Source organism: Onthophagus taurus, chromosome 11 (assembly GCF_036711975.1).
Source record: "Onthophagus taurus isolate NC chromosome 11, IU_Otau_3.0, whole genome shotgun sequence".
NCBI lineage: Eukaryota > Metazoa > Arthropoda > Insecta > Coleoptera > Scarabaeidae > Onthophagus > Onthophagus taurus.
In genome coordinates, this window is record NC_091976.1 from 22,809,598 (window position 1) to 22,836,444 (window position 26,847).

The 26,847-nt window shown below is 33.5% G+C and overlaps 1 protein-coding gene across 1 annotated transcript in view; it reads left to right on the forward strand.

Moving 5' to 3' along the window:
* Positions 1 to 5,591: 5,591 nt before the first annotated feature.
* LOC111427822 (ras association domain-containing protein 10-like) overlaps positions 5,592 to 26,847 on the forward strand; it is a 73,445-nt gene continuing 52,189 nt past the window's right edge. Inside the window, exon 1 of the mRNA XM_071199892.1 lies at positions 5,592 to 5,805. The gene's annotated coding sequence lies outside the window, so the exon portion shown is untranslated. The remainder of the gene's footprint in view (positions 5,806 to 26,847) is intronic.

The following is a 26,847-nucleotide window of genomic DNA, read 5'->3' on the forward strand; positions in this document are numbered from 1 at the left end:
AAGAAGACAACAAAGATGAGAACAACTTGAGAAGAACTTTTTTGTCGTGACCCGAACTGCCCACTACTTAGCGAATTTCCATTTTTTTATCTCTCGCGCGAACCACGAAAGGTCACAATTTAAACGTGGTACCGTTCGATGCAAAATTGACCCTGATCTACGTGTGTGGGATCTCGAAAAAAATATTTATACAATGTGTGTATGGGTGATTCATGCTTACTTCCTACGTGAAAATTGACACACCACCAACCATATTTTAATTTGCAAGAAAATAACGTTACATAAAACAGTTTTGATGAAATTTTTGTTCCAATTTTCTAAACAATAATATACAACTTGAAACGTTATTAAAACCATCTTAAAACTTTGTATACGGTGATTTTCAACAGATGGTAAAACCTTTTCATATGAATATGTATCGGTAATGAATAGGACATGTGCGTAACGGAGGTGATCAAAATTAAAATTAACCGTTAATAATACATTCCGTATTTCCTTATTAGAGGAATTCTAAAAATAACTTATTAAAATAACCATTCTCGTTTAAAAAGAAATAAAAAAACATTTTTCTTTTGAAACAATGCGAATTAAAAAAGATTAGAGAGGAAGTTGGTTACAATGCGATCTAAAACCTGGATCTAAAGACTGAAATCTAAAGACGTTGATCTTTTTGTGACTTGCCAGAGAGGTCTTTGAAAGTAAATTTCCGCCATCACGAACTAGACCGTCAACAAACGCGTCGGTTACTTTCCGTTTCGAGCAGGAATTTTTGCAATCAGTCGCATCATTAAATCCGCAACCGTTACCGTTTAAGTTTAAAAACCCGGTAGAAGAAGAAGAATCGTTTCGTTTCCTTGCAGGGCTTATTTTCAAAGAGACACGACGAAGACCTTTGCAATAACTTTTTTCAATGAGATTAATCGAACTGATCTAAATTGAATCAATAACTGTACTTAGTTCTATTTAGCAGTTTAGTTTGATATCAAAACAATTCCATTTTATTTCTTTCTTTAATACAATTCAAAAATATTAATTATTATTGTGAAAGACGATGACATAATTGAAACCATAATCTTAATTGATTAATCGTAACTACTACTAAACTTCACGTATGTCAAGGATTACGCCAAAGCAACAATGAACAGATTACTACAGAAATAATGATTTTCCATTGGACGTAATGTCGATTTACCAACAACGGTTTATTTAACCAGAATACCATTGATTACTGGACAAAGGAAATCCTCGGATTGTTTCCAGACGTATACATAAAGTGCGTTTGTAATTTAATATCTGATGGGGAATCACAGACTCTCTCCACATAAATATTTTTTTGTTCTTAACATATAACTAACTACTTAACATATAAATTCAACAAAACACCAAGAAACTACGCTAACTAGGTTCATAAACGTAAGGAACGGAGCAAACAGTAGTATAAGGGAAATTAAGAGAGAACATTTTTGGACTGTGACATCTTTGCATCCTTGCTATCGGAAGTTTTATTTGTTACCGGAACCATTAAGGTGGAGGAACTTCGTTTCAAATCAACTTAGTCATTTCAGAATCTTCATTCATTATCTCTATCATTGTTTCCGCCAAAAGCCAATATTCTTACGAAATCTTGACGCTATAATTCTTGAACTACAGCAATGTTGTACTGGTGAAAATTGAAGTTCTCAACTCGTACAATTTCAAGGTTTGGTAATGATTTTGCTGTTTTATGTGACCATCCTCTTCTCGTTCTTGTTCCGAAAACGGTATTGCGAGTGTTTCTTACTCCCAAAAGAATGATCAACCTTATAAAACTCCTCTCACAAACTTTAGCAAAAAATGTGCCAACTGGTCATTCTTTAGATAGCTGATCAAAAAAATATTTCCAAGGCACATCCAAATTAGCATCAATCGCCAATCTGCAAACTGTGACGTGTTGATGTGTGTCATAATCACTATGAGAATCAGTTTAACAAAGCATTTCAAACAATTCAAGCTTACTTTTTGTATACAAAAGGAAAGAGAGCAGATGTTGAGGAAATAGTTGCGAATTGTGTATCGGAAAAATTAACGCTACAGATGAAGCAACTAAAAAATCTCATGTCACCACGTCTGGACAATATCTCCAACAAGCTGCTGATGTGGAGAAGAGAAGAGTTTGCAGTACAACTCACGGAGCTGTATAATAAAATTTTGCAGGGCATACAAACTCCAGACACTGGAGAAATAGTATCATTGTTCTTGAAGCAATTCTCGTTTCCTGCAACACCGCTTTCTTAAACACATAACACCAAGTGTGAAACAACAAGGTTTTCGATAAAACAGGTCAACGTTCGAGACAGTCTTTGTAGTTAACCACGTAGGAGAGAAAGCGTATATATATGCTTTATAGATTTGGCAACGCATTTGAAAGAATACGACTACCGGCCGTTAAAGAGTTGAGGCACAAGCGAGTGCAACCTAACCCAACCCAACCCTTTTTTCTTCATGAGATGGAATCTTCTGTTCTTCGACCGCGAATGCGGGACTATTCTAGCCCCTGAACTACCTCTCTTCTCTCTCGAATTGACCTCCTTCTCCCCTCGAGCTCGAAACGGCATCCATATGAATCCTTGCATGATCTTCCCTTCTCTTTCCTCTCGGTCGGTGTGGGGTTTCTTCTAGTATATACACTTGTATAGATATCTGGACGAGGGGTGGATAACATCCATCCTATCGTCGTTGAACGTTTCCGCTCGTTCTCTTTTCTACATCCCCCTTCCAGTTGTGGGGTGGTTAATATCTAGCTGTCCTCCCTGCTCTTCTTCCTCCCGCACCGTCGTCTCCTCCAGCCCTCTCCTCTGCAGATCTCGATCATGCTTCTCCTTTCTTTTCGCAATACCAGCATTTTCGGTCTCGGTCTTTTTTATCTTATGTAGGTACTTTTTGAAAACCCCATGTCCTGTCAAGGCTTGCGCGAGGTAATAAATTACCTCTCCCCACTCTCTCGTTATCTAAGGTTCTATCTGTGGAATCAAGGTCCAGCTGTCGCCCTTTGACCACCTTATCTGCCAGGTCTCAATCATCCTGTCTCTACTTTCTGCCTTACGTTCTCTTCCGCTTGCGTACGGTTCACCTCTGGTTTGTACTAATAAAACTAATGGGGCCAGTCCCGCTATTACCTGGATAGCTTCTGCAGATACTGTTTGGTATGCCGACGTAATACCTATTGCCAGTCTTCTATAACCCAACCCAACCCAACCCAACAAAACCCAGCCCAACCCAACCTACATTTTATAGAAACAATCAGATAACCTAGTATAAACAATACTGAATAAATACCTTTGTATGCGCGTGTGGGAAAGCTGATAGCCACAGCTTAATTCTTTTCAACAACTCTTCAATTTAGATGAAAATACTTTTTCTATACTTTTTCAATGTTATATTTATTTAAATTCTCTCATATAATACACGCCGATGAATTCCAGAATCTTCCAATTCAATTTTTAATAGTTTATTTCTGTTTTAATTGTTTAATCGTAAGAATTTTAAATTGTAATCTGAGGGATATGGTTATCTTTTATTCAAAAATTGACGAATTTTCCTGAGGATGAGGGCTGGATCCTCGAAACATGTAGAATAGAGAATTTAAATAAATATAACATTGAAAAAGTATAGAAAAAGTATTTTCATCTAAATCAACACGATGTTAAGAAAAACCAAAAACAATTATTAACTCTTCAATTTCTTAATGGGATCATAGAACAAGTGCGTTTGGTGAAACACGGATAATAAGATGGGAATAGGCTCAAAATCATAAACGAATGACGCAACATTGTTTCCAGACTCAGCGAATTAACTACAATGGCTGCTGCAGGCTTTTAGAATAAAGGTGGGAAAAATTAATGTGGAGATAAATGTTACCAAAACAAAAGCTATGGTAATAGCTGTAGAACCACGCAGATGTAAACTAAAAGTGAGCGGTTACATGATAGAGCAAGTCAGACTACAGACTACAGGTATTTGGACGTAAGCAAAACATCTTATGCGGAAACTAAAAGGGTGGTGCGTACCAAAGGGATGGCGAGCAGAAAAGAAACAAGGAAATTCAGAGACTACCCCCAGAATGGTGGAAACATGGCTGGTTGTCCGCATCACAAGGAGTGCAGGCAGAACAGAATGGGTATAACATTCCTGTATGATTTCCGCAAAGAAAAAGTAGAGAAGAACTCGCACAATTAAATCGATGGTTTTGAAACAGTGTTTCAGGTTCAATATCTGATTTTGTCACGCTCTCGGTTTCCCTGTAATCATAATTGTCGAAATGGAAGAAGCAGGATATTAAGATTCTGGGCAAAGTGAACCGACGAAATGTAGAATCTCCAGAAGGAAGTGATGAACATCATGACTTTGCCCTTATCCAAAGTTTCAAAGCGCTATATAAAACCCAACAGTACGCTTGGTCGGGTGAACATCATATTATTATTTGATACTCATTCGAATAGGCATTATAATACCTAAGCTTCCAGGAGTTTGGGAAGACTTTAGGTGTGACGTGTTGACAAAATGTAGCAAAAAATACTTAGTTGTTATTAATTCAAATCTGAACAAACTGTTTCAGAATGATGAATCACACTTACCAAAGCATACAAACGAAATAATAAAAGAAAGATCTCCTTAAATGAGCCAACTTTTTTTAATCATCAAGGTAACCCAAACTCCTATTAACTACTTTGGTATAATCCTTTATAATCTATGACAGCGCAAAAGAGGAAAAGTAACTGAAACACTCCAAAATCAGTATGAACCTCTGACAGAGACTACGGTATTAAGACCGCGGTATCATCACGTGTAGAAGCTGCGTCATATCTCCCTGACCTCTAACGTGCAAAGTTCAATCAGTTTAGTAGTTCGCAGAAACACATTATGACTCACATCGCTGGTCTGTTATCCTTCAGCTGGTAAACGATAAATGGTGAACGTTATCTGGTATGATAACCCAGTTCTTTATACTTCAATTATAAGATGTTGCCCTTGAAGTCGGATTATAAAACGGTTTTACTTGATAAAACATGCCACCTTTTATGCAAATTATTAGCCAATTAGTTCCCAAATAGAAGAAGAACATCTAAATGAAATTTGAACCTAATCCCCAAAGAGTATCTTAGCAAATCCTATTTTATCATTAAAACGGTGATTTGGTTGGAATGACAGAAATATTATACAACATCAAATTTTATATTAATAAAATCAATTTTTTAAAAAAAATTTTAATAAGTAAAAGAAAACTTAACAATACATTTTACTGTATACATACTCAATAACGGTTTGAAAACCGCTACAATCACCGATAGTAGTAGTTGTAAGTTCTTCTATAACCGTATAAGTTACCACCACCTCTAGGAGCTATGAAGGAAGAAGCGGGTCTAATCTTTAGTAGCCGGCAACGTAAAGCTCTAATTGTGGACACGAGGGGATTCGTTGGATTGGCACAGAACGAAAGCGCGAATAAAGAGGAAAGAATGAGAGAGAGATAAGAACGGTTTTCATTGAATCCGTTTCGTTCTCGTCGTTCAGGGACTTGGACTTCTCTCGAGTATACGGCGAAGGCGAGACTTCAACTTCTTCTTCAGTCGCGGACACACTCGCGCGAGAGCTGTCAGTTGTGCTTAAAACACTTCGATCTTCTTGCATCGCGCGTGGTTTTATCTCTTTCTAACTCTTTCGGTTTTTATTGTCAAGTAACATGTGCTCAGAGAAGATTTTATTATAAACTCTTTAATTGTTGAATTTTTGAGAATCATTAGGCTTCAAGAAATTGACAACGTAAAGGTAAGTGAAAATAATAAAATGTGATAAATTATTGTTTGTTTTCGTATTTCATAAAAGATAATTTTATTGACGTGTTTATAATTATCAATTGATAAGTTAATCGAATAATCATGTAAATGTTTTTGAATTGGACAGGTAATCATGTCACAAATATCATAAACTTGCATATTAATACAGATTAAAGTATCGATATACCACGTTCATTAAACAAACTTCCTTTTAAATTATTGAACGCGGTAAATTTCAAAATGTAAACTTATGCAAATTTAATTTGCCTATAAGAAATTTTTAGTTTTTGAATACTAATTTTTATTGAATTTTGATGGATGTATGTCGCAAACTGAAAATAAAATTAAATAAAGGGGGGCAATAAAGAAATAACGTTTTAATTTGTCTCTATTACACAACGTTTACCGTTAATAAAGCCAAAATAAAACATACATAATTTGATACGGTCGACGATAAATCTTTACCCTATCAGATTCGGGTAATTAAATGACAATAAACACCCAAACAAACATAAATCAATGTCCTCGATAGATCGCTTAGCGATAGATCATCGATGATCCTGCGTAGCAAAAAGTGGTAGGCGTCCAAATGATGTCACCATATAATTTCCATAAAAAGCATATAAAAACCGGTTCGTTTATATTAAAAAAAATTTGCAAGAATCGTATTTCTCAAAAAAAATCTTCTTAGAAAACAATTAAACTTGTTGCAAAAGAACATTTTAAGCACGTTAATGGTTGTGCATACCTTTTAATACTCTGCTTTTAGCACCATTAACGTTGCAATAATAAAGAGAAACTCGTGTTAAGGACGATTATTAAAAAAATTAAAAATTGCAAAACAACCGCAAAACCAAAAAAATATTAAAAAACCCTTTTTAAATTCAATTAAGTAAAAAATCTTTAATCGTAAAATCGACAATATACGATTAGATTTTGGTATTAAAATCTTAACATTTTTTATTCACCATTTTTATGACAATTTATGATGGTTTTACGACGCATTTATATCAATCTTTATTACACATAACCAAGCTTTTAATTAGGTATATAAATTAAGTCGTTAAAGGTTAATCATAAATATTGACTCTCTTATCTTGTAAATTACGTAATAATCTTAACTTTTTTGTTAAACTAATAAGAATAATATTAGTAGGACAAAATGATTTTGAGTTTTTGTTATCTTTCTTGAACAGTTTAAGCTTCCAGTACACATGCTTAACATGCTTTATTATCCCAATTTTATTATTTATTTACTTTTTTTTTATTAAATCCATATCACTTAACCCATTTGGATCATAAGATTAGATATTTGCGAATCAACCAAAACTAGAACTAACACTACACCTAGAACTAAAAGTGGAACTAATACTAGCACTAGAACTAACATAAAACCTAGAACTAGAATCATTCAATTGATGATATTTGCACAAAGATCCTTCAAGAAATTAATTTTATAACGAATTTTGAAAGTTATTGATTAAAATGCAACATCGAAAATTTTATCAAAACTTCACATATTGTTTTCTCAAAAACTAAAAGTTATTTTTCAAAACGTATTGGTTCATTGGAAAGAGGGCACTTTTAATAACACTTTGGGAAATTTTCATACTCATATTCCAAGAAATGGATTTTATACGAATTTTTAAACTAAATCGGCGAAAATTGCAAAATTCGAAAAAATTTTCGATCATTACAAAACTTTATTTCTCAAGAACTGAAAGTGATTTTTCAAAACGGCTTGTTGCATTAAAAAGAGGACCTTTATTTAGTAATTGGTGATATTTCCACAAGGATCCTTAAAGAAATGAATTTTATAGCGAATTTTGAAAATTATCGATGAAAATTGCAACATCGAAAATTTTATCAAAACTTCAAATATTATTTTCTCAAAAACTAAGAGCTATTTTTCAAAACGGGTTCGTTCATTGGAAAGAAGACACTTTTATTAACACTTTGGGCAATTTTCATACTCATATTCCAAGAAATAGATTTTATACGAATTTTTAAAACTTAATCGGCGAAAATTGCAAAATTCGAAAAATTGTCGATTATTTCAAAAATTTATTTCTCAAGAACTAAAAATGATTTTTCAAACCGGCTTTTTGCATAAAAAAGAGGATATTTTAATTAATAATTGGTGATATTTCTACAAGGATCCTTCAAGAAATTAATTTTATAGCGAGTTTTGAAAATTATCGATGAAAATTGCAACATCGAAAATTTTATCAAAAGTTCAAATATTGTTTTTTCAAAAACTAAGAGCTATTTTTCAAAACGGGTTCGTTCATTGGAAAGAAGACACTTTTATTAACACTTTAGGCAATTTTCTTACTCATATTCCAAGAACTGGATTTTATACGAATTTTTAAAACTTAATCGGCGAAAATTGCAAAATTCGAATGGGATTGTTACATCGAGGTTGCTAAAGTCAAACTTGATATAAATAAAGTAGTATTAAATGAAAAAAGTCCTATTGGGGTTGAACTTAATTATTATCTGCAGTGTCCAACACTTAAAAGAGATACTAATTCCTGTGAATGGTGGAGTACTAAGTAATAGGTTTTGGGGTGATTGTACATTGGATTTTTCCAAACCCAATGTATCCGCATCCAAATCAGCATATCTACATCGAAACCAAACCCAACCCAAGCCATATAACACAAACCCAATTCACTTTGTACCCAAACCATACGCAAATCTAAGTGAGAATAAATCTGATCCACAACTACACCCAACTTTTTGTCGATAAATTATGGGTTGGATTGGTTTGAGTAGAGTTGGGTTGTTTAAATTATAGAAGCAAAGCTAGAAGATAGCTAATGATCAAGTGACAAGAAATTTGGGAGCAATATACAGGATGGGCAAAAACGATCACAACAATATGGGAACATATAACTAGAATGTGGAGTGAGATGGATCCATTTACGACGCAAGGTATTAGCTATGGTATTTATGAAGAATACCTAAAGATCAAAGCAGAATCAGATCAATACTACATATTCGCTTGTTCAATGTTTGAAACCTCGTTTCAAATGTGTTCAAATTGTTGTGTTACTAAGTCCCCACGTTGGATCTTCGTAAGAAAGGTTTTGTATGGAAAGCAGGGTGAAAAGATGTGGAGAGAGAATGATAAATACTGTAGAAGTTGGAGTTTTCGAAAAGTTAAAGCAATACCCTAATGTTTCGGTTCAGAGAGAAATGGTTTTAGTCGGTTTATTGGAATGATAAGGAAGCCACTTCGGTACTGTCAGATTGCATACGATTTTTTCTAGCAAATTTTGTAAACCCCTCTTTAAAAAAAAAAAAGTTGGGTTGGATTCCGTTGAGTTAGGTTAGGTTGGGTTTAAAAGTGGACGTGGACAGGATGGAGTTATACAGCGTCGAGTGCGTAAATTATCTGGAAGTACATTTGAACAAAGACATAACAGACATGTCGATGACAAGATTTGTGGTGAATATAACGAATAAGACTCTAACATGAGAGACATGTCGATAACTATTTAGACATGAGATGGTGACACCAAATAACGCTTCTAACATGACCTGTTTCTAAAATTGATGCCCAATGTCGGAGGCCCAAGGGCCAGTAAAACAAAATTGATTGCAAGTGCGGCGGTATTGGTGATCTTGTATGTAGCACTAATGTGGAGAAAGGCCTCAACATATTAGCACTAAAGGAAGATATTACAGAGCATAATTACAAAGGATGGACGAACACTATAGGCTTGTAGTTGTTCAAGAGTTCTATAGTTCCGAACAGATCTGAAAGGTTTAGAACCAAAATGCAAAGTGCTTGTTAGTAATTAGGTTTGTTTTGGTTCAAGCAAACCAAAACAAGCCTAATTATCTTAGACTTGATAGCGTGGAGGCTATGAATAGGAAATGGGGAGAAGTGGAATACTACACCATGCAGGCGTTAATAGGCCATGGAGTCTTTGGACGGTATTTGAAGACCATCGGTAGAGTACGAACTGACGGCACAAGACAGCAGTGCCGAATGGAACGCTAAGAAGCCCCGAACAGGGAAATGTAGGACAAATATTTATCTTCAAATTTAAAAGAATTTGAAATTTTATAAACATTTTTATTAAAATATTGTGAACTCAAACCATCACTTTAGAATACCAACAAAAGTATGGAAAATGAGATATAATTTCCTCATTAAAATTAATTAAAAAGGTACAAAGGGACCTGTTAAAACTCCTTACCTACAATTTTCCATTCAAGGACATAAAATTCTTATGCTTAACAACTCGTCGTGCATTCAACAATCGTCACAGACCAATCAGACAACAATAAAACTGCCCCGACCATCCCATTTAGAGGGGGCATTTAAAGAAACTTGAAGACAAACGACCGTTTTCCTGTTCTTTTCAACTCGTTATTTATGCACAACATGACCTAAACAGTCAAAAGACCTTACTTACTAAAACCTATAATTTAAATTTTTAAATTTTACAAGAAAAAAATGTTTTCTACTTTTATATTTAAAATGGGAACCATTATAAAAACGGAAACTTGAAGTTAAAAGGCGTTTCAAATAAGTAGATAAGTAGTGACATATAACATTACTTCTTCTGTTTTAGTTATTTCACTCGGAATTTACTTTCTCATCATGACCTATTTGTTAGGTAATGGATAAAACATGTTTAAAGTGGGAAAAGTAGGTGATAATCTTGTTGTTTATAAGAATGGTTTTAAGTTATTGATTAAGATTTTTTTAATCATCACAAATGTAATTAATTAGCATATGGAATGCAAGAATTTTTTTTTGTTGCGGACGTAGAACAACAACCGGATGTTAACAACGATTTTATTAAAATAATGTCTCTCATAACTTTTACTGAAAACGTGAATAAATCAAAATAAATTAGAATAGAAATGCTTTGTAGAAATAAATCATTCTTTTTGCTAATCGATTTTTTTATTCTCGTTAACTATTTACAAACAAAAAGTCTTTACTAACAACATATATTTATCGATAATATATCTCTTAAAATAATACCTTACACGATATCCAATTAAACTCTTTATATTCACGTGAACTCTACTCGGACAATTTCCTCGTTCCTACCCACATAAATTACACGTAACTATCACTTGTAGCCGCGGTAATTGATTACTAATGGAGGTCAAAATGGTAGTAAGCAAAAAATTTTTTTTGAATTATTCTATACATAGTAAGAAACATGTGCACCAGATATAACGGGGTCTCGACAGACAGTTCTTTCGTAACAAACCCAAGAATCTAAATCCTTTAAGAAAATAATAAGTTCAACACAAACAACGTGCTCCATTTTAAAATTATTCTGCGTCTAATCCTTTTATGTCATTGTCTTTTATCTATATAAACATAATCGCTAACCGTTATAGAGATATAAACTTTCACACGATCATTAAAATATGTTAATATATTATTAATATTAATTAATTAAATCTAATCCAATTTGAATCATTAACAATACCATTCACAAGATCAAGTCGAAAACATAAATAACAACAAGGGCAAAGAGAAACGGGTTAACCCGTGAGGTAACAACGTTCGGTTTCACTTCAAACTCGACTTTGTCACCGGTGACAAAGTAGAGGCAGGTCTCTTTGTTTTACAAGAAATACAAGACAGTGCGTTATTGGTACACATACGTTTTAACTTGTTGTAATCCTTTGATATACAGTTCTTGTAATTCTTAGTAATGATTGAACTATTCTATTGCCAATCTTATTAACAAGCAATAATGCAATCAATTTGTCAATGAATTAATTAAATTTGATGCATTTGAGCTAAACCCGAATGTTTTTTATGTTTGAAGACGCAATTTTTCGAATAGTTCTAGGTGTAGTGTTAGTTCTAGTTTTAATTGTTATTCAGCGCTAGATTGTTGTGTATTTTACGTTAGTAGTTTTAGTTATACACCATTAGAAAGAGCAGAAAATTTTCGATAAGATAGATATACTTCTATAGTTTTCCCCCTATCAAAAAAGAAAGTTGTTTAGAGGAAGAGCAATTAAGTGTTTCTGCGTGTAGGGATGTATATTAAGGGTGATTTAAGCATGACGCCGATAGATATTGAGCGAAGAAAACCGTATTTTAATAGTTGAAAGAGCACTCTTTCTGACTGTGATAATGGTTTTTCTAAATTCGGTTTGATAACAATTACACAAGGGCTTGAAGTTTGTTGATTTTGAGCTGTTTTAAGTACAGAGCGGTGTTCTTCATTTTTCTCAAATTAGTATCAAACCCAAGTTGCAACCCAGTTGCCGATAACCCAGAGAAAGAACAAAGTTTACAAATGGTGCATTTAGTTTTTCGCTACCTCTAATAATAAAGAAGATATCAGCTAAGAAAGTAGATAGGAAATTACGGGTAAAAGTTTGTTGCTGGGTTATTTGTTGGGTTGGGTTGGGTTGGTTAAGCAGTCTTAAGAGACACAAGGCTAAACCCGAATGTTTCTACTACTACGCTTGGTGTTAGTTCTAGTTAGTGGTGGAACGGATATCCGGCAACTATCCGGTATCCGGCCATTGTTTAAAATCCGGCCGGATACCGAATAGTTACCAAATATCCAAATATTAAAAAACCTATTCTTACTACTCCACCATTCACAGGAATTAGTATCTTTTTCAGGTGTTGGACACTGCAGATAATAATCAAGTTCAACCCCAATAGGACTTTTTTTTATTGAATACAACTTTATTTATATCAGGTTTTTCATTAGCAACCTCATTGTAATAATCCCAATACGATATATGTATAAAATCTCTTGTTGCAGTTTCATCTAGTTTTCTTCTCTTCGGTTATAATTCATCATCACATTCATTACTAACAGAACTGTCGCGGTTATCACTTTCGATTATTAACTAAAGTATCCTCTTTTTAATGCAAAAAGCCGATTTGAAAAATCACTTTTAGTTCTTAAGAAATAAATTTGTGAAATAACCGACAATTTTTCGAATTTTGCAATTTTCGCCGATTAAGTTTTAAAAATTCGTATAAAATCTATTTCTTGGAATATGAGTATGAAAATTGCCCAAAGTGTTAATAAAAGTGTCTTCTTTCCAATGAACCAACTCGTTTTGAAAAATAGCTCTTAGTTTTTGAAAAAACAATATTTGAAGTTTTGATAAAATTTTCGATGTTGCAATTTTCATCGATAATTTTCAAAATTCGCTATAAAATTAATTTCTTGAAGGATTCTTGTGGAAATACAACCAATTATTAATTAAAGTATTCTCTTTTTAATGCAACAAGCCGTTTTGAAAAATCACTTTTAGTTCTTAAGAAATAAATTTTTGAAATAACCGACAATTTTTCGAATTTTGCAATTTTCGCCGATTAAGTTTTAAAAATTCGTATAAAATCTATTTCTTGGAATATGGGTATGAAAATTGCCCAAAGTGTTAATAAAAGTGTCTTCTTTCCAATGAACCAACTCGTTTTGAAAAATAGCTCTTAGTTTTTGAAAAAACAATATTTGAAGTTTTGATAAAATTTTCGATGTTGCAATTTTCAAAATCACTTTTAGTTCTTGAGAAATAAATTTTTGAAATAATCGAAAATTTTTCGAATTTTGCAATTTTCGCCGATTAAGTTTTAATAATTCGTATAAAATCGATTTCTTGGGATATGAGTATGAAAATTTCCCAAAATGTTATGAAAAGTGCCCTCTTTCCAATGAACCAACACGTTTTGAAAAATAACTTTTAATTTTTGAGAAAACAATATTTGAAGTTTTGATCAAATTTTCGATGTTGCATTTTCATCGATAACTTTCAAAATTCGTTATAAAATTAATTTCTTGAAGGATCTTTGTGGAAATATCGCCAATTATTAATTAAAGTATCCTCTTGTTAGAGTTGCTTCGTTAATTAAATCAGAATCATAAAAGTTCATTTTGTATCTTGGATCCAAATAAGTTGACGTATCTTATCAGCTTTCTTATTATTATTAATTTCATTTTTATTGCCGGAGGGGATGCCGAATATCCGGTATCTCTCAAATGTAAATCTCAAATAGTAATTAATTGTAATCAATATAATATTATTTGATAGAAAGCAAAATTAAGGCCGAATTTCACCAATAATAGATCATAAGTAAAACGGAATGAATGTGGAAATATTAAAAGTATTGAAAAGTTATTAGAACTAGGGCAGAAGTATGTATACTAGAATCTCGAAACAGGACCGAAATGAGATATGAGTATTCTAACAGAAATAACAGAAAACGTCTGAGGATAACTTCTCTTATTTTAACTGTGAATCTCGATTTGGATATATTTCTTCTATACTTGCCAAGGGAATGATGTTCGCTTTTGAAACATAGATACGGTTCTGGCAATGCTGTTAAATGATTAATAAGTGTCGTAGGATTAGTGTAAAAGAAATATTTGCAGACACAATTTTCACTATGTTGTATACTTGGATAACGTTGATTCTAGAAAAAAAGCAGTGCGTAATGAATAGCCCTATGGTGAAGGGGCAGACATAGAATAGGGGCAGTATGTTAATCATGCTGACTGCGATCAAGCAATTTCAAAGCTCATCGAACGAAATCATGGGCAGAAAGAATCTATATGGTGCAAACATAAAGCTGCCAATCTTAAAAACGAATGGCAGGCGTTAAAATGTTAATGAGTCCTTAAATAATGTAGTTTAGACATATTCCAATAAAGGTTTTTGTGATGCTTCCTACTAACAAGTTATTCACAAAATTGGGCTAAAAGCAGGACAAACCTTTGTTGAAGTTGAAGATATGAGATCACAAAAGACAGCTTGATGACAAGTATGAAGATGAATTCATCATATTAATATAAATTTTGTATGCATAATATGCTTAATGTTTTCATATAACCCTTAAAAACTATACATAGAGTTTTCAGATTCTAATAATGTGAGTTTTATATAAAGCAAATTCAAGTTAATAACCTTTAAAGTTTAAGTTTGCTTATTTTTATGTTGAAACTAATGGATAATAAATTATTCAATGAACTCAGTGGACGTTATTTTTAACGATAAAAATCTATCCGAGTACCTGTTTCGCACAGGAAGAGACTATCGTACTGTGTGTGTGAGCTTTCTAGCGTGAAATACGGAAGGATAACAGGTGGGATACAGGTGATACTTTATATTATTTTTAGCTTTTCGAATCTTTTCTTTTTTTTTTGGTTAAATTTTTAAAGTTGAGAAAGCTCGCTTAAGAACAATAGGAAGATTAATAAACAAGAAAATTGTAGAATCGCCTCGAGTTGACTTCCTAGTTAAACATTATCTCTAGGCTACTCTAGAGTTAATGCAATGGGCGTATTGAGTTCATTAATATTCTAAGTTTAATTCCGCACGTACTATAAACGAGGATGTAAGAAAATCGCCCGTCATGAGAAATAATGGCTTAAGTTACATATCTCTATTAATACGAAACTGGTAATTTGAATATTCATACGAAATCGAATATTCATGAAATTGGTAAAGAAGCTAGTTAACAAAACTTGGTTGTAATTCGATGTTGTCACTTTAACGCCTTTCTATCAAAGTAATTTGATTCATAAGTCGTTTTATTTTAAAGGTAATATTAATCTTTAAGGTAACTGATAACCCCAAGTAGGAGAATAGGGTCATGACACTTTAAAAATATGTTAATAAATAATTTATGGGTTTCAAGAGTGTGTGGGTACAGTTAACGTCACGTTAAATTACGGGTAGTATGACAGTTACACTAAAGCTCCAGTCCCGAAAATAAAAAGAAACAAAGGTCCATAATACCATAACGTTAACGATAACGATATACTAGCCTGTTACGTTAGTTATTCTGTCTCGTTGGTTATGCGAGCCTACTATAAATCTTACCTAGCACTATTGTGAAGGTATATGTAGAAAATTTGTAACTAAACACTCAATGATAAATGGCAGATTTTACATTACTTGTATATTTTAATATAAATATTTTCAAGAAAAGGAAACGTAATATGCAGATTATAATTAATTATTAATTTATTTGTAATGTTTAATGGAATTGTGTAATTTGCAGCTTAACTTTTATAATAGTCAATTAATGAAAATCAACACCTTGTGGTAATGTATTTAATAAACTCACCTTGAAAGAAATTATCTTAGAATTGTTAATTTTTTTTAAAACCGTTAAGTCTTTTGAATTTTGTGTAAAACAAGTGCATAATAGAACCTGTCATAGCACCTGTTGTCAGTTAATTCACCGACCGTTGAAAAATTTTTAACTTCCTCCTTCTGGTTTCGACCGAATCCCCACGTGGTCATCGAAGGATGAACAGTTTGCACGCGTTGGAAACAAAGCTCGAAAAAGACCGTTGCTAAACCATGCGTGCACAGGTCCATATCCACAACGAGTTCTATATTGCCTAACCACGGCATTGTTTCTGTGACTCACTTCTCTATATAACGTTCTTTGGCCGTGATTGTTCTTTCCTCCATCGCGCTTGGCTTGGGAATAATTCTTTTTTCCTTTTGCCTTAATAAGGTTATTGGCACCAAAAAGGTAATTTTAATATTTTTTATTTAATGTTTTTCTCATTGTTAATGTTCATAAAGTCAATAAGCACGAGGGATTTACAATCCGATTTACATAAAATTTATAAATATGTATAAAGTGTACGATTTATGTATGTAAAAGTAACCAAAAGGAACCAGGTTTTGTTATTTATGAAGCATCTTTAAACTTTCTAGATAATTTGAAAATATTAATTGTATTTTTTAAAGCTTATCACATTCGTTATCGTTATCTAGATTTTCTTTGCTAACAAGTGATGTAATAAAAAGTACTTGCGTAATAATTTGTGAGTGTTTATTAAAGAACGAAATGATCTTGTAGTTTGTTGTTACCGCCGTGAGTATGATTGCGGAAGCACTTCGTCGGTGGTTATTTGCATTTCTTGTTTCTTCGGCTGTAATATTTATTTGGAATCCTGTTCGCTTGCATTCCAGAAACCTCGAAAGGCAAAAAGGTACACAACGTTTTGAGATTTGCTAGGACAAATTGTATAACAAACTGTTTGTGTAGAAAGAGATCGGTAACTTTCCTTTATCGAAACCGTTTTCTTAAGATAATGTATTCAAGTGGAGAATCGTTAAGTTTCGTTTTCCCTGTCTGTTATAACGTCCTGTCTCCATTAAACTTTTACGTTCAATTTTCACGCACATACCCCATTCATTTCTTCACATTAACTTCTTTGACGTTCACCATATTATGTCACATCGATCGAGCTTCCGTTAGTTTAGGTGGGCGTGCGTTGTAAATCGTAGTTTATAACACGGCGGTAGTTATACGTCCGGTTTTCGAATGCAGTTACATAAAGTAGCCTTTAATACGTTATTTATGCTAACCGTTTCGGAATGATTTTCGTGTTAACGCGAGTGCTACAACTTTGTGTCTTCTTTATCTCTCACGGTTTCAAGATTTTCAAGAGAGAGCGAGAGTGTAGATGACGTGCCCGGTAATCTTAAATCATCCCAGGCTACAAATCGAAGTGCACAAATTCGAGAATCCGTGTTACACATGGCGAACGTACGTGCGTTCTCGTACGTTGTAATTTTTGGAGCGCAGCGTTCGAACCCTGATTGCCATCTGTCGAGACGAAGATTACGCCTCACCAAGAGGAAAAATATCATTATGTGCACGAACCAGACCCCGCCACCGCCGTTCATTCCGTTCGTTCGTTCTTTGCCTTTGTGTGTTGGGTACATGTTAATCGGTTCGTCTGACCAACACAACTTATATCTTGCCCAAAACTGTAAGTCACTGAACTTTCTTATGCCAAAGAAATAATGATCAATATGAAGAATATCATTCAATTAGTAGCAATCTCATAGCGTAACGAATTTGATTATGAACGATGTCTTAATTAAAAATTTTAGAATGGAAAGTAATAAATGTAGACAACAACCTAAGCTAAATAATTTCAATTTCTCGAGAATTCGCAGTTGCAAAACTTTACTGTTTGCTAAGTATCGAGTGCTTAAGTATCTTATTTCTTCATTTACCAACACGAATCTTATTTGCATACCACATTCTTTTTTACCTCTCATGTCTGACAACACCTAGTTCTATTTAACTAATTTGAATAATAAATTCTCTTCGACAGACAACGCGTGAAACCACAAATATGCAAACTTTTAATCTTCTTAAAGAAAATCATTTGCCATAATTATAACTGTACTAACGATGAACTTAATGAGTCATCACGAAAAAATGATATATTAATTATTCTATGCTGCAATATGATCTGTATAACCTTCATGGATTATGCCTAACTCTTGGTAATTCTTAATTTATAGTAGTATAATAATAATAATATATATCTTTATTGCCCAACAAAGTACCAATTACAGGACAATATTATACTACACAGAAAAACAAACTTACATTAACACAAGAATCAATTAAACACTAAGCGAAAACATTGCAATCGTCTTTCAGGTTGCAATGCCTGCAAGATCCTGATACAAGCCTGCACATTCTTTGTAGCGGAGCGCTAGCCTGCACGTTGGTTCTACTTCACCACTCACCAGTTTTATAATAAATCTAACTTCGAGATCATCCCCTCGAGTGTCAAGCGAAGAAAAATGATGACGTTGCAACAAAGATTGGTAGTCAGTGCTACGAACAGGATAAGCTCCATCCACGCGAAAGGAAAGGTACTTTAAAAACCGTTTTTGAATTCTCTTCAACATAAGACGATGCGAGATATAATGCGGTGACCATACAACAGAACCACACTCCACTTTCGGTAGAACAAGCGCTCGAAAAAGCGATGTATATACAGCAGAATCCGTGAATAAACGTGAAGTACGGAACACAAAGCCAAGCATTCTCGCAGCACAGGAAGCGACATCCTCTACGTGCGGTAAAAACGATAGTCTGCTATCAAAAGTTACTCCCAGACCTGTGACATAAGTCAACTTAAGCAAAGAGATTCCATCTATACAGTAGAATGAATGGATAGGAGTAGATCTGCGCGTAAATGTGACAACACTACATTTCTCCACATTAATCCTAATCCACGTCTTCATCCGAGGTCATAGGACGAAATATCTTAAGATCATCAGCATGGACCAATACACTAGACTTAAATCTGTTTAATAAATCGTTAATAAATATTACAAACAGTTGTGGACCCAAGTTAGAGCCCTATGGGACACCTGATCGTGCAACAAAGTCCACTGAAGAAAATTGTTCGGCAACTTTTTAAGAAGATCAAGAACCTGTTCCACAGTGGTACTCTTTAAAATGATAGATGGATACATAGAGTACGAATCAACCAACTCGTAGGTAGAGTCACCATCAAAAACAATCGAAAAGTAATTGGCAAAAGTATTAACTATGTTAAGGGGATGCGCCCGTCCAAAACCATTTCATCAGGAAGTCGTGTAGTCATAACTTTATGCCTAACATAATTCCAGAAGCTACGAGGATCCGAGCATAGTGACTGCTCAGCATTTCTTGTAAAGGCTATATACGAATCAGAGATCTTTTGCTTTGTCAAGTATCTCAATCTTCCAAATACTGCATGATAAAAATCACATTTAGTTCTTTTCCACTTTCTTCTATAGAATTCTTTTAACTTTAAAAGATTTTTAATTTCAGGAGTGTACCAAATAGGGTATTGAGAAGTATGATACGCTCTGATTGAAACAGACTGATCCAATAATTCATGGATCTTCATGTAAAATAACCGCGCAGCATCATCAACATCTACGCACTTATCAAGAAAGGACCAATTTGTTTCGAGGAAATCACCATACAAGTCATGAAAATTGGCTCTGCGAAAATCATATCAACTCCCACAAGCTGGAAAATTTGATTGATTGTTACTTTGTGCGAGTAAGTTTATGGTAATATTTAAGGCGGGATGATACAAATCTTCAGATACAAGAAGCAGGTCATTACGAACGAGTTCGAACTGATGTTCAGTATTAGTTAAAACTAAATCCAACAATCTTCCGTCACAGTTCAGCACTTGATTCAGTTGAGACAGGTTTAGAAAATCAGAGACACTACGAAATGCCTGTGTTCTTTCATCACTTACAGTAACACCAGGACCCTTAACATAATCAAGTAAATTAAAGCCTCCTATAATAAGTACAGGAAAGTTCAATAGTCTATGCTCCAAAGTATCCAAGAAAGAAAGCAAATCAGGCTTTGGGGTATCAGGAGGGATATACAAAGCTACGACGTAAATGGTGACCGAAAAGAACGTGGCCTTACAAATCAACACATCAACGAGTGGGACCGGATGTCCGAGACTGAGATGTCAAAGCGACTACATAAAGCAATAAGAACACCTCCCCTTTTATAGCGTCCAACCAAATCAGAACTTCGATCAGTCCCAAAACAATTTACTAAGACCGTTAACGTTTTAATAATATACACTGGTACTATGGGACACTTTGTTGGACAAAATTAGTTTTCCGAAACAGTGACAATCGATGCATCAGTTCTCGATTTCAGGTCCGTTTGAACCTTCCAGTTATATATATATGTAACATGATTTCATTCTTCAAGACGTTAAACAACGTGATCCACTACTTCATGACGCTCACATTAACTTCTCTGCACTCAACGATTCAATAATAAAAAACTTTCTTCTTTAGCCTGAGTTTTCCTCTTTTCTTCCTCTTGAAGTTTGAAATCTGTGATTTATGTAGTAAAATTTCAAAGCTTTTCTCAGATCTTGACACGTATCCAGTATCATTTCAAACCACTTAGTATCTAATCGGGCAACTCCAACTCATTTCATGATGTAATACTTTTTTGATTATCTCAAAGTGGTCATAGGTGGTTTTGCAAATAACTACATTTTCAGAATAATGTTGCTATTACAGCACGATCACATTCATTTCTTGTTTCTGGAAATAAACATAATGAACTAGAATACTATGGAACAATCTATTTTACTACTATATCTCAGTAATATCTTTAATAAAGTTGTTCTAGAGACAATTGTGATTTAACAATCCCAACCTACCTTTTTGAAACAGCACGAAAAGTAAGGTGTTGAAGATCTTGTTCAAAACACTTTTAACCCAATTAATACAAAAAAAAATGGAAAATGATGAGGCTATATTAGCTGTGCGACATATACGAATTGATTCGCTCTATGCCTCTGAACATTGAGGTCGAAGTAAAGCAAAGCGAGCACCAATTTTCTCTCTAAGTATCAGCAGTCTACTTATAACTAAGAACTCGTAAATAGTCAACGTAATTACCGCCTTAAATCATACTTAACCTCACGATATTCAGTGCAGTGTGAATTTCTCAAGATATCATGATATGATCATAAGTGTCAAATTACTTTTTTAAAGAATTTATACGCCTTAACATAGGTTATCACTTATCCTACTAGTCAGAAACGCTTTTTGGAGTAACACTTCGATGATATCCCAAAATGTTTACTAATTAACACAGTATAAAGTAAAAAAGCCAAAGAACGTAATTACACTTGTATAACGATACACTTTCGATACACTTACAGTAGAAGTTATAAAGCATAAACTATGTTTTAAACCAAGTTTTTTTCTCTACTTTATTATTTCCACAACTATCCACGCACTTGTGTAATGATCTCATGGCCATTTGAAATTGAAACATCAAAACGTTGAGTAATATTTGTCATGGAAGATTTATTTGCGGCATACCTGAGTATACATATAAAAAACTATTATTTATGGTAGTATACTTTATGACCCACTTATTTACCATCTAAAAAGAGAAATAGGATAACATTTGACCACGTGGATCTAAGTCATCAGTACAATCGTTGCTGCAGTGTTGTTGGAACATTTTCTAAATCAAAACACAATATTCTTTTTCCTCTCCCTAAGACTTTTTTTTTTCTATTCATCATTATTTTTTTTTTCTCCGAAATCTTGTCTTTATTTAAATTATTCCCCTTGGTTTTGAGGTCTACTTCCGCATACAAATGACAAACAACTTTTGATTGTTTGTTAAATGAGTTGTTGAACTTGATACAACACATATTTTGGTATATTTCAGAAATGCTTTTTTTATTTTTCCTGATTAAGTACTCTAACTAAAAGTATGTATAGAGATAAATATTTATACACTCTGATGTCTTTTATTATTTAAAAGGAAGTATCGGTAAGTGTACGCTTTTGTAGAATTTTCAGTATTTTCTTTAATGTTCTGTATTTCCTGTTAATGACCTACTTCTTCAACCAAATTTTCTTGACACAGAATTCCTTCATTTCCGTTTACATCGCCTTGAGTAATTTGTTGTTCCCCTTCCTTTCCATACATTCCTTTATAAGCCAACTTATCTTGTCACCGAGTTCCTCAATTCTCTTATACAATACAATTCTTCCTCTTAAATTATACTTTTCCGCAGTTGAGTGTTTTCATTGTGTATGTTTGTTTCGCTATGTATTAATGTAATGTTGTTAATGTGTATTAACCAAAAATTTAAATATAATATGTTGCCACACTAAAAAATTATTCTGATTCGATATCATCACTCATGATCTCTTTGTTAATCTTCTTGGCAATAAACATATAATTTGAACATCTTTATTACACGTCTCTTGGGAAAATTTTCTTGCGAACCCTTACCTCTTTCTCTCGTATGTACAAAAGTGTTTATTTCTTGTTTCCACAGCTTTTTCTGATAACAAAATTTTGTTAAAATGAATCATCAATCTTATGTCTACTTGATATTGTTTCCAATATAATCTTCAAATTCATTTGAAAACTTAGGGGCTTGAAAAAATCTTCTAACCGAATTCCGAGCATTAGATTTCCAAAACTAGCAGTTGTAATATCTACTAGAGACCCGTCTCCTATTTGAAGTTATCTTAAATTAGAATTTTGTCTGAACTACAGTGTTTTATCTTATCCAGATTAGGAGCTTTTGTGGCAAGTGAAGGATTGATTCAAACAATCGTATTCCGATTGATAGTGTTTCTGGGTTCACATCAACCATGGTAAATAATAGTTTATATTCAAATTCAAGGTCAGATCGTCTTTTTAAACATCTTCAACTGCTTCCTAACTTGTTATGACGCTCGGTCATTCCTGGTTGTACTCCTCCTGCGATACTGAGGTTCAACTGTCTTTCCATCGCTTTGAAGGTCCTCCTATCGGTCTTTTTGTGTATGTTTTGTCATCTTCATTCTTGATCATTCTTGTCGCCTTTATGGCTTTGTGTTGTGACGCTGCTTTTTAGATCTCCATATCCATTGATTTGTATTCCGAGATAGTCGAATTGAAAATCGATCTGCTTTTGCACTACAACTTTGCACCTAATGCGTGATTTTACGATGATCATGCTTTTTATTTTATTAGTTACGATTTTCATGTTTACCTCGTGACATGCATCATGGAATGCGTTTAGAAGCCGTTGTAGTCCATCCTCCGATTCTGCGATAATGATGGACGTCGTCTGCATGCACACAATCTTTATTGCTGTTCTTATCAGTGTATATCCGTAATTTATTCCATATAACTAGGCCCTTGATTATACTGTGCATTAGCATGCTATGCAGTTGAGGAGTGATGCTGTTAACCTGTCGGATTCTGGCTTTGATGTTGACTAGCCCCTCCCCATTTGAGGTTTCTAGTTTTGTTTTGTACCAAATATATGCTGGTTTATTGACTTCCAGTGTTGTTTCGGACTATGAATAATACGCTTTGTAATAATCTTCATGGTGGTATCCAAAAGCGATATACATCGGTAGTTGTGCAAGACAATACTTGCTTCCAATCATAGCACTGGATTTTGTAACAATATTTTGACGTCTTTATTTCTTAATCTAAATGGAACGAAGGAGCTTTGCATCACAATCTGTTACATTTTCAAACACCATTCATGAATCAATCTTCAAAGGCCTCGTCTAGATAATCGCATAAATGAGAATAAGAGAGAGAGATCCAGAATTTTGGAATTCTTCCTCAGCCTATGGATGTGAAGATGTGGATCTTTTAACATGTTGGCAGTATCTAAATTGCTGGTTTGTCCTCAATTTCTATTTCTAGTATCTTGCCAATACTTATCGTTGAGAATCTACATTTATTCTCTCGTAAATGTTTTTTTTATTCCTTTGCAAAGCGATAACAACTTATAACTGGCATTTTTATTTTCAAACAAAGATGCGTCTTTTATAAACAGAAAAATAGTACAGCAATAAACACCTGCGTTAATTAAAATAAATTACAAATGTTGTTAACTAATGTGGAATAATGTTACTAATCCATTGATTACTTATTTTTCTTATTTGCCAACACGATTCTTATTTGCATACCCTGATATTTTTATTTCTGGTATTGACTACACCTATTTAATTCCATCTAATTTGAATAGTAAATTGTTTTAAATACACAACACATTAAACAACTACAATTAATTTTTCTTATTGAAAAATTCGTTTAATTATATATGAGTTAAAACCTTTTTCGTGTCCTCATTACATATCACGACTTCTGTTGTTAGTTGTAAGTTAGTAACAATCGTCCTACATTACCTATTACAAGAACAATTAGAGACGAAGAAACGTGGGTGGTATAAAACGTCTTGAACGTCGCGGAAGTGAAAGTTGGTCATTAGGGCCATTATTTTTCGCCTCTCTTCCATGTCGCGAACGTGTTCGTTCTTTTCGTTCGGTTACCGGGTTTCCTTTTTTTGTTCTTGCGGTTTTAATAATGTAAAAGTAAACGCGTAATAGAGAGGACCGTTAAACGAACGAGAAACGAACGACGCGACATGTATGTACGGTGAGTCACACAAAACGTTGTTGCATTCTTAAGCATAACCATAAGCCTATTGTGTTTATCGAAACATCTCGTGTACCAACCGAGACACAACTATAAGAACCGATAAGAAACCGATTTTATTATAACTTCTTGAGTTTCATTTTGCCCAATAATAAAAATTTTGTTATGTCTATCGATATAAAATTGTTTGATGGGATTAACATTTTGTTTCTTTAGTCACCTGGACTCCACCTGTTCTTAAAAAAAAAACATTTGTGTTAATGGACATCTGCCTAAAATGCGTCCTATCGTATACAAAAAATAAAAAAAGATTAACATCCGGTATAAATTGACGTGGTTTATCTTTGATGTTAATAAAATTATTGTTGTAATAAAATTACATATTTATAAGTTGATTGAAACCAGACTCACATAATTCTCTGTATAAATAACAAAAACTGTTAGTGATTCTATGTAATAGGTACGTGACGTTAAAGGCGTTTCTTTTCGAACAACACAACACATTATGCTCGATTCTTCAGCTACGACGTGCGCATTATGAACTCGAAACATAATGAACATCGTTTTGATTGTAACGTTATTGTGCATATCGCGTTTATTAATCTTTGAAATGTGTTAAAAACCGCGTTAATACCGTAACGTAAAAGGCATATAATTATGTTAATTCATTGTTATTAAGAGTACTGTTCCTTCGCAATGTTGTTATAAAAATAGTTTGAATACGATTTTTTTTTAAACAAGCAAATTTAAATAAACGCATCCGGCGCGATTCTAAGAAAATAATTCTAAGGAAATAATTCCAAGAAAAGAACATGATAAGTAATTAAAGTTTTTAACATAACGATCTTATTAAATCTTGTAATCATAAGATTTTTTTAATTATATTGATATTTCTATATTATATTGTAGTCTCATATACCGCAATATTGAATAACGATAATGTAGCAAATATGGTAATGAATCCGTGTGAAATATCTTGAAGTTCTCTATGAGATAGGAAGCGAAAAAAAATCGAGTTTATGTTGTTGGTTGTTGAAGTCGGACGCGGGTTATGGACATTATAAATTATTTATAAATTTGCCGTACGAGACCGTATCCTTGTTCTATATAATATGGGCGAAGTGGCGCAGAAAAAAGTGCGTGTTTTGAGTCGAAGTAATGATCCATTCACCTGTTCTGGGACGCTAATAATAACGTCTAAAACGCTCAAAACACATAAATAACAATTCACATTAATGATATTGTTGGTTGCGCCAAGAAGTTATATTTAAATTTTTAAAAAAATCTTTGTAATTTTATACAGGAAATTTATTGTAAAATTACCAACTTCACTTACATCAACATAAATTTGTGTTAATAAGACGACGAGTTGGGTTCGCAATACGCACCAAGTGTTACCCGGATAATTTATTAAAGCAATAATCGCGCAGTGGGTAAATTGGCCGGATCATAAGCTTCCTTTTCTGTGTGAGCTTTTCAGTATCCCCGAGAACTTTATATTATTTACGCGCTAGTTCGGTGTCGTTGAACTTTTGAGTAGAGTTTTAAACGTATTCCGGATGCGAAATCATAACCCGTAATAAGAAATTTGTAAAACTCTAAATTTCTTTCAATTTATATTGGAACGGGACTTAATCAATTAGGGAATGCGAAATTATTTAAGAATTTTTGTTGAAGACAAAATTAAAACTTATTACACAGCCTGAAGGTTAAGAAAAAAAGCGTACAATTTCCATTTGTATTCAATAATATCCCAGTAATTTTAGTCCTCACTTTGAAAAAGTCCGCAAAGGAAGTACAAATAATATACCGGACGGGGCTAAAAGCGAAAAACCCCCGGTAACAAAAAATAACTGTAAAACCTTGAAAGAAGAAGTATGTAATCATGGTGTCACGGAATATATCGCAACGAAAACCGGAGTCTTTCGAACTCGGAACGCTATCAATTTTTCCATTGAATATTTATGGGGGACGGCCGTTTAAACCGTTTGGCGGCCGGCGTAATTACGCTATTAGCGAATGTAAAGCGGTTTTCGTTCTTGCGCTTTCAAATTATTATTACGCACTTTCGACACGACTTCCAACTTTAAACTAGTACCGAGAGACCGAAGATTAATGATGTTTATTGGTATCGCGTCGTGTGGCAAACCAATTATTAAACCATGTAATTTTCTTATAAATGTAGTGTTGACATTTTAAACTTATTTCCTACTTTATTAACGATTTTATAAGAAATTATTTAAAAAAATATTGTTTGCATACTAAGTTTATTGTAGAAAATGG